General features: G+C 41.5%; 1 non-coding gene across 1 annotated transcript; it reads right to left on the bottom strand.

Annotated features, from left to right (window-relative positions):
• Window positions 1-8032: 8032 nt before the first annotated feature.
• On the bottom strand, window positions 8033-8104 carry Trnat-ggu. The gene has a single exon. It is a non-coding gene; the product is annotated as a tRNA-Thr (tRNA).
• Window positions 8105-8879: the final 775 nt, after the last annotated feature.

The following is an 8879-nucleotide window of genomic DNA, read 5'->3' as shown; positions in this document are numbered from 1 at the left end:
CACTTTCGTGGGCCAAAATGTGCGTAGCTGAAATGAATGTACCAAATGAGCTTATTAACAAAATCGTCTGGAATGCAAAGTACCCATAGCTTGTCATCAACAGTGCAGCGTTTGAAGAGTATGTTGTTTCTAACCAGGTAATAATGCCGAATCTGAGTGTATGTCTTTTCATGCCATTTACTTTTGATGTCTTTCCAAATCGGATCTTTATCTTGTTCATGAGCAATGTCCTTTAAAGATGTGGTGATGAAGTTTTCAAAGGCGACTTTCTGAACGTAAAGAATACTGAAATTTTTCTCAATGTTGCCTTCTGTGTTACTTTCCCACGAGCCCAGCCGGTGCGCGTGACAGCGCGTCCGCAACAATGTTCTCCTTGCCGGGAATGTAGACTATTGTGAAGCGGAATTCTTGCAGAAACAATGCCCAGCGTTTTAACCTGTCATGATTTAATTTTGAAGACATAAGAAATTGTAATGCACGATGATCACTGTATACTTTTACGTGCTTACCAGAAAGAAAGAAACGGAATTTGTTAAATGCCCAAACGATAGCTAAAGCTTCTAATTCAGTAACGGAATAATTTTTTTCAGATTTTGTTAGCACTCGGCTAGCAAAAGCAATGGTTTTCTGAACAGTAATGTCATTTTCTATGGCTTCTTGAAATAAATGGGCACCAAGACCGACTTTAGAAGAATCCGTGCTAAGGCAGAAATCTTGCGACAGATCTGGATGAGCTAATATTGGCGCGTGAAGTAACGCTTCTTTCAAAGAATTGAATTCCAACTGTGCTTGTTCGTCCCAGTTCCAAATAGTATTTTTTCCAGTGAGAGAACAAAGTTTTGGTGTAACAAGAATTTGCATATTCAGAAAACGACGATAAAAATTTACGAGACCTAGAAAACTGCGGACTTGTCTTTTTGTGGATGGAACTGGAATGGCTCTAATTGCTTCTAACTTTTCAGGATCCGGCTGAATGCCTACAGAAAAAATAATATGTCCCAAAAACTTCACCTTTGTCCTACCGAATTCAGACTTTTCCAAGTTAACTGTAATTCCAGATTCTGCAAAAATATGTAACACGCTGTTGAGGATGCCATTGTGTTGTTCCCATGAGGCTTCTGCTATCAGAATATCGTCTACATATAAGGTGATGTGACGTTTTAAGAACTCAGGTAATATGGAATTTAGCTGCCAAAGAAATGTTCAAACCAAAAGGAAGTTTCCGAAACTGATAACAAACGCCGAAACAAAGAAAAGCTGTGTATTTTCTACATTCTGGATGAAGTTCGATCTGATAAAAGCTGGATCTGAGATCAATGGAAGACAACACTTCTACACCATTAAAATTTTGATGAAGTTCTTCCATCGTCTGCGGCCTGTCTGTTTCAGGAATAATGATAGTATTGATTTGTCTCGAATCTAAAACAAGCCTGATCGATCCATTTTTCTTCGCAACAACATGTAACGGATTGTTGTATGAGCTTACTGCAGGCTCAATAATGCCCTCGTCAAGCATAGACTGTATTTCTGTTCTAACACGGTCCCTATAATGTGCTGGAATTACGTATGGTCTAACACAAAATTTAGTATGCTCACGAACACGAAATTGGTATTGAAATCCCTTGATTGTTCCTGTTTTGTGAGTAAAAACTGTGGAATATGCTTGTAAAATCTCAAAAAGGTCCTGCCTATCAGTGTCATTACAATTCTCAATTGTTTGAATTTTATTCTGAATTAACTTATTAGTGTCAAATGCGCCGTCGATATCATCCCTGTCAGTACGTGCAGAGTGATTGTTAGTGTCAAGTTCCGTCGAAAATTCCGAACTGTTGTCTAACAGGAGGCAAAGTCGATTAATTCCTTCGTCATGGTTTGAGAGCCAATCTTCAAATTTCAAAGCTACTGACTTACCTTCTTTTTCTAAACTTATTTCAGCATCGTGAAAGTTTAAGATTGCTTTGTATTCATTCAAAAAGTCTACTCCCAGTATAATTTCCGTCGGCAATAATGGAACAATAAGAAAGTTCATAGAGAAGCTGTGGCTTTGGCAAAAGAATTCTAAGTTGGTTTGTTGGCGTACATCTACACTTTTTCCAAAGATTGCACCTTGTAATTTAGTCTTACGTAATGGAAGTGTGGGGCAATCGTTCGATTTGTTGCATTTGCTAAAGGCTGTTTCACTGATTACTGAAATGGGACTGCCAGAGTCAGGTACTGCCGTAAATTTTACGTCATTTACTGTAATGTGAATCACAGGATATGCAATGTTGTTATGTTTTATTTACGTCGTGTTCTTGGAGTAAGATGTCCCTAATGTCTTCCATTTTTACGTAATTACTAGCTACGGCAGCTGCGTCGTTAGTGTCATACGTACGTTTTGTGGCTGCCAGCAGTATGAGTCATTGCCTATTGTCTCTTTGTTGGCGCGCGTCGTTATTGGGGTTTGGAGACCTAACTTCTACAAATTCACCTTGCCGAGAGGGCCCTGCTCTGTTTGAATCCCGCCAGTTCTGATGCAATTCAGGTCTGTCGTTACGATCATATCGTCTGTCGTCATGTTGGTAGCTTCCATAGTTTCTTTCTTGTCGGTCATGTGGTGGAGAATTTCTCCCTGAATCGTAACTGCGCGCTGGACCGTTGTGTCTAAAGTTATTCTGTCTCCCTTGATAATATTTATTTTGGTTCCTATATTGTCTGTTTCTCTGATTGTCTCTGTGATAGTCATTACCGCGGAGAGGTGATCTTTCCCTGTAATTATTACTACTCTGCCAACGGTTGTCATACGGGTGGTGTCTGTTTTTGTCACGATTTGTGTTGTGAGAATAGTCTTGTCGCGTCCAGTTATTATTTCTTTCATTGTGGAATTGCGACGGATATGACCTGTAATTGTTATGTTTCTGTTTCCGCTTTCCACGATTGTCAGTGTCAATTTCTAATTCTTCTAAGAGTCCCTGAAAAGCTTCAATGTCGTCTTTGCAACGTCCTGCCAAAATAATATGTCGTAAATGTTCAGGCAATTTGATTAAGCAAATGCGGATGAGTTCTGAGGGGCTGTATGGGTTTATCAGGTACTGATTCTTGTGCAACAAGTCTTCAAAATATTTCACAAGACTGGAAAATTCAGATTGTTCGAAATGTTTCATCATTATGATGCTATGTTTTACTCGGTCTTGTGTAGCTTGAGACCAATATGCTGAGAGGAAGACATGGTAAAATTCTTCTTCACTGTGACAATCGTGAATGACCGATCGCATTCTTACAGCTGGTTCATTCTCTAAGTAGCCACACATAAATTCTAATCTGTGTTCTAACGACCAGTTGGGAGGAAAACAATGAGAGAATTGATGGAGCCATGCTTGTGGATGAATGTCGTTGGCAGAATTCTTAAATGTTTTGAATTTACGTGTAGTAATGAACAGCTTATAGTCAAAATCATCATGTCGGCGAGTCGCATATCGGTCATTGTTAGGTCGTGTCGGCCGTTCCATCTCAAAATTCGGTGCACATTGCCAATTTCTTTCATAATTTCCGAAATGCCCTGTGTTATTATTTTGTGGCTTTTCCGTATTTCTAAGTTCCTCTTCCCGTGTTGGGGCGCGAGTGTCCTCTGAAATACGTAATTCTTGTATTACCTGTGTCAGCTGATCTTGTACTTCCCGGATTTCTCTTTGGTGTTGTGCATTAATCTGATTCTGATTTTGTTTGAATTTCCTAATTTGTTTGTACTCTTCTGTGTCATTAAAGACTACCGGTCTTGCGTCAATCAGATTATCATCTACCTTCGTAGATAAATTAGTGAACTGATCCGAAAGTTCGGCTACTTTCTCCGATAGTGTACTTATTTCCTCAGTGTGTTTTTCTGAACCAAGTTTCAGAGTATCTACTGTCTCCTTTAAGTTTTCCTGAGTTTTTGCAAGTTGCATAACCGAATCGGTAGATGCAACTGAGTCAAATTTAGCTTGCAAGGTCTCATGATTTTCATGAACAATAGTTTGCAGTTCTTTTATGGCTGCTTCGTGATTCTGTAATGCATTTTCACGCCGCGAAAAAATAGGTTGAAAATGCTCACAAATTTGAGTTTTTACATCATTACAGACTTTTTGACATGTTATGTAGCTCAGTAGTTAAATCTTCACGTGTTTGTTCAAGAGTTTGTTCCAATGAGTCTAACTTTTGAAGCTGTTGCTATGTTTGTCTCTGATTTTGTTCCATCGTGTCTAACTGTTGCTGTGTTTGTCTCTGGAGTTGTTCCATTGTGTCTAACTTTTGAAGATTTTGTTCCATTGTGTCTAACTTTTGAAGATTTTGTCCCATTTGTTTCTGATTTTTGTTCAAGCGTTGTGTCTAACTTTTGTAGCCTTTGTCCCATTTGTTGCATTAACTGTAATAACAGTGCATTGGTGTCTGAAACATGTTCCTCAGTGCTATTCGGCAGTGCATTTGAACCGGCACTATTCGCATTCTGAGAAGCAGAAAATGTGTCTTGATTTATTTGAAAAAACGGTGAGGACGCAAAACCTGAATCTACGGTATTTGCAAGATTGTGTCCTGTCATTTCGGAATCCTGAGGCGAGCTGTTGCCGACCGATTGATCGATAATGCTTCCCTGTTCACTAATTGTTTCACTGCCTACACCATTATTTGACGCCCGCTCCATTTCCCTATGCACAGTTACCAAATTACTACTTTGAATATTTGTTAATTCATTACATGGTGGCGTTAACACACTGCTTTCGTCTTCACTGTTATTTCTCAGTTTACTTTGGAGCCTAGTATTACGTTTTTCACACGCCATTATTGTCACAATATTTCACACGACAACACAGAAAAACACAATTTGAAGAGCAAAAATAAGAGAACACATTAACATAGCACTGAAAATAATATCTAGTTAATTGCAGCTGCGAAATACTAGGTGCAAATCTACATGCATGCCACCACTGTGTACAACAATGAAAAACTACAACTACAAAGGAAATTCTCTCTATAATTACGCGCTAGCAATAAACAAAAGCTACATTAATTACACAAACTACAAGAAAAAAATCAGAAGATTCCAGTGAGGTATCCTAGGCTAAGGGTCGACATATGAAACGTCCTCTTTGAACAATTTATACATGACTGTGCTTTAACTGACACACAATATTTTTAGCGCAACGCGATCTGACTTTCAAAAAATCCCTACGAAAGAATGGCCCTGTCTAACATTAACCTATGCGTTTCACAGATCGCTTACCTCACAAAAATCTTGGTTACTCGAACTACTGCAATACAGCAAGCGCCACTACTGCCAGCTAAATAAAAGATTCAAACTATGGAAGGCACTAACTACTGATAGGGATAGTTAGCAAATGAAAGATATTAATAGAGAACAAACAATGTATTTACCTTAATAGTCATAATATATATAGCAGTTCATGACAAATTACAAAACTCCGCCATCTCTCTCCCCACATCCACCACTGCTGGCGGCTCACCTCCAACTGCGCAACGCTACGCGTTGTTCACATCCAGCTGCCGCTGCCCAACACTACAATGGCAGACAACAATGCAAACTAGCCACAGACTGCACACAGCACAGCCAGTGATTTTTATACAGAGGTGGCGTTACCAATAAAAGAACCTAAACAGCCTACTTACAAAGGGGTCTAACATAATAGGAGTCCTACTGGGATAAACAGGCCAATTACTGTGCCGAATTATTAAATTTCTTTTTTAAACTGTGTTTTAGAATTGCATTGGCCTTCAACGGGGTATTTGTAAGCCCTGGCTGCACAGGGAGATGGCTGTCATGTAGCGGGCACCGTGGACTGTTGATCAATCGCCTATATTGGTAAGGTGTAGTATCTGTATCTAGCGAATTTTTTGAATGAGCAGTCAATCTGAATGCAGTGTGAGAACTGCGGAGGCAACTTGTTGTAATTACCTTTTATTAATCTTGTGTTTAAATATTACCACCCTGTTTAAATGTTTACAATATATACACATAGAGTTCTGGGGACAAAAAACAGTTTATTGCAGTTATCTTTGATTATTGCGTGGTCTTAAGTGTTATAATCCTATTAAAATGTTTGTAATTTTTTTAAAAAGAAAGTGAATTAATTTTCAGAAGGCTCAGGTGATGAATTATTCTTGTGTTTTACCTGGTTACTGTCTAAGTTCAGCTAAAACTAATACCAATTTGCCAATTCTGCAGGCTGGGCTACTTAGTCATATTGTACATTGACCCAGCTCCTGGTTGTCCAACTGTCAACAAATTGTTCCGGTGTGCCTCAGCAGCCCATCGACTTGACGATAGGAGAGCAAGCGGGCGCGGTTCTGAACAGAGGCCGCTACTAGAACCTCATTGTAACCACTATTCTGTGCTGAGTTGTGGTTGCAGGTCGTCGGTCACTTAAGTTCAGTTCTTATGCTTATTGCAACGCTCTGTCCCAGGTACCTTCTTAATTTTCCTTCTACAAATTCCTACCACCACCAGTGAAAAAATGTTTCATCTGTCTCACTGCGTAATAGCTTGATGGAGGCCGAGTCCGGATGAGAGCGCAAGATAGCATTCCCCACCGAAATAGCTTTCGTATATCAAGTCATACGAGAGAGATGCCGCTGTAAGCGCCACCTTATAATATCAGTAGACACAGCAGCGAGTAGACGTGTCGACACGTAGTTTGCCATCGCCCCAGTGTTTGTTCAGTATTAGAGGACGTTTTACGCCGAGCAACCGCGGACTGTCCGCGAGTACAAAGGCGTCCTGTGTGATACGCCCGTCCTCAGAGTAGCGACCCAGGACGACGCCCTGATGGCTCCCATAACTGCTGAAGCCTTAACAGCGGCCTTGGCACGTAGCGTCCCGAACAAATCTCCTGGGACTGGACGGCTTACCGCATGAATTCCTGATGGGCGCTCAGTGGATTCAGATGTTTCAAGACCTCCTCCGCGACATTTTTACTGTCCCCACGGATTTCCTCGAAGACATCATGCACTGGTTACAAAACCAAGCAGTTCACACCGTCGTCACAACCAGCGTCCTCGTACGCTCCTAAAAGTGGATTACAAACTTTTCGCCCATATCGTTCGCACACATCTCTAGGCCACAGTCAGGCACACGATCCATCCTGGCCAAACATGTTGTCACAGCGCTGGCGGCGACCTGCCGCCTCCGAGACGCCCTTTCTGTCGTCGACCTTGATCACGCCTTTGATCGTATCGACTACGGTTTTCTTTGCGCCGTGCTTCATTGCATAGGCCTCTCGCAGAGGTCATCATGGGCGATCCTACGTTTAGTCCACGGGGCACATTCCTGGGTTATGGTCAACGGCCACCAGCCCGAATACATCACTCGTGAACGGCCGGGGCGACACGTATGTCCTTCATCAGGAGACTTAGTCGCGGTGGCCCTCGAAGCCGTGCTACACTGCCTTCCCCAATGACTGAAGACATCTGCATCGAGACGTGACCTTCCGATATAGTATCTTTGCTGACGACGTGGTGCTCTTGGCGCGGTCGGGCGACGAAACCCAACCGACGCTTCAGTGATTTTGTCACAAAGACGCGGTATCAGGCAGCGTCATCAACATGCGCAAGACGACTTACATGACTGTCGAAAGAGGCGATCCCCTTTCATAAGGTTCCCACACTGAACGCATTAGCATTTCAGTTCTCTAGTACAGTTCGCCGAAATGCGACGGCTGCTACAATGGATCCTTGCATTGCTCTGTGACAGCAAATTCCACCGCATGGCTATGATTCTCCGGACGCGTTACGTCGGCACTTACCTAGCGTCCAAACTTAATTATTTTTCACACATTCTTCCCTTAATGGTCACCATGGCCCCTAGTTTCCAGATGGTATATGGACATTTTATGAGCGCAGTGCGATAAGTGGCAATGGCTCCAAATAATGAAAGTGTAAAGTCATTCACATGAGTAATAGAACGAATCCTCTAAATTTCGGCTAAAATCACGCAAATATAAAGGCTGTGAGTTCAACTAAATACTTTTGATGCATATAGACTGACATGGCGAGTGAAAATTTGTACCAAAGCCGGGAATCGAACCCAGGTCTCCAGCTAACCAGGCAAGTGCTTTAGCCACTAAGCCACCTTGGCATAGCAGTTGGCACAACAGCCTCCGCCACACACCGTCAGGTGGCTTGCGGAGTATGGATGTAGATGTAGATGTAGCATGGATTACCTTCAGATGCCTCCCTCCTCATTCCAAATTCCCGCTGCCGCCCCAGTCTACTTTAAATTCCCCCTTGACTCGTCGCTTCAGATTGTATATAGAAAATCATAACTGTATGAGACCAGTAAAGTCTCTGAAATTATGGCATTTCATGTCAACAACTAAATATTGCCAACTGTCGCTAATTTGTTGAAAGACGGGGATAGCTACTACCAAGAAATTTGCTAACATATACTAAAGTTTTTATGAATTTTTTGAACTCTTAAGGTTTTCGTATATTGACGTCATATATCATAGAGCTGAAATTGCCCTTAGTGGAACAATAAATAATACAGTCCTTTTTGCGATTATATTGTTATCTGAACAATTCTGTATGACTCCGCATCTAAAATAAAGAAATAATCACCTGGAAGAGTCCTTTACCCATCAGTAACAACAGTGGACTTCAGAAGGATAATGATGAGGCGGAGGAGCAAGATGGCGATGGAAAGATGTTGCACTGGAGGGCAAGATAGCAAACATCATCAATAGAATACAGTACCCCAAGTCACCCGCTGCTGAGCACAGGAAATGAGAACAACAAAACAGCGGGATGCAGATTCCGAAGTGATGTTTCGAGTAAGAAAGTAAGATGTTTGTGAGTGAATATAGTTCTTACAGTTGTGTTAAATAGACAACATGTCACGCTGGCACTGTACC

This window comes from Schistocerca piceifrons, chromosome 3 (assembly GCF_021461385.2).
Source record: "Schistocerca piceifrons isolate TAMUIC-IGC-003096 chromosome 3, iqSchPice1.1, whole genome shotgun sequence".
NCBI lineage: Eukaryota > Metazoa > Arthropoda > Insecta > Orthoptera > Acrididae > Schistocerca > Schistocerca piceifrons.
This window is presented reverse-complemented; position numbering and strand designations above follow the sequence as displayed.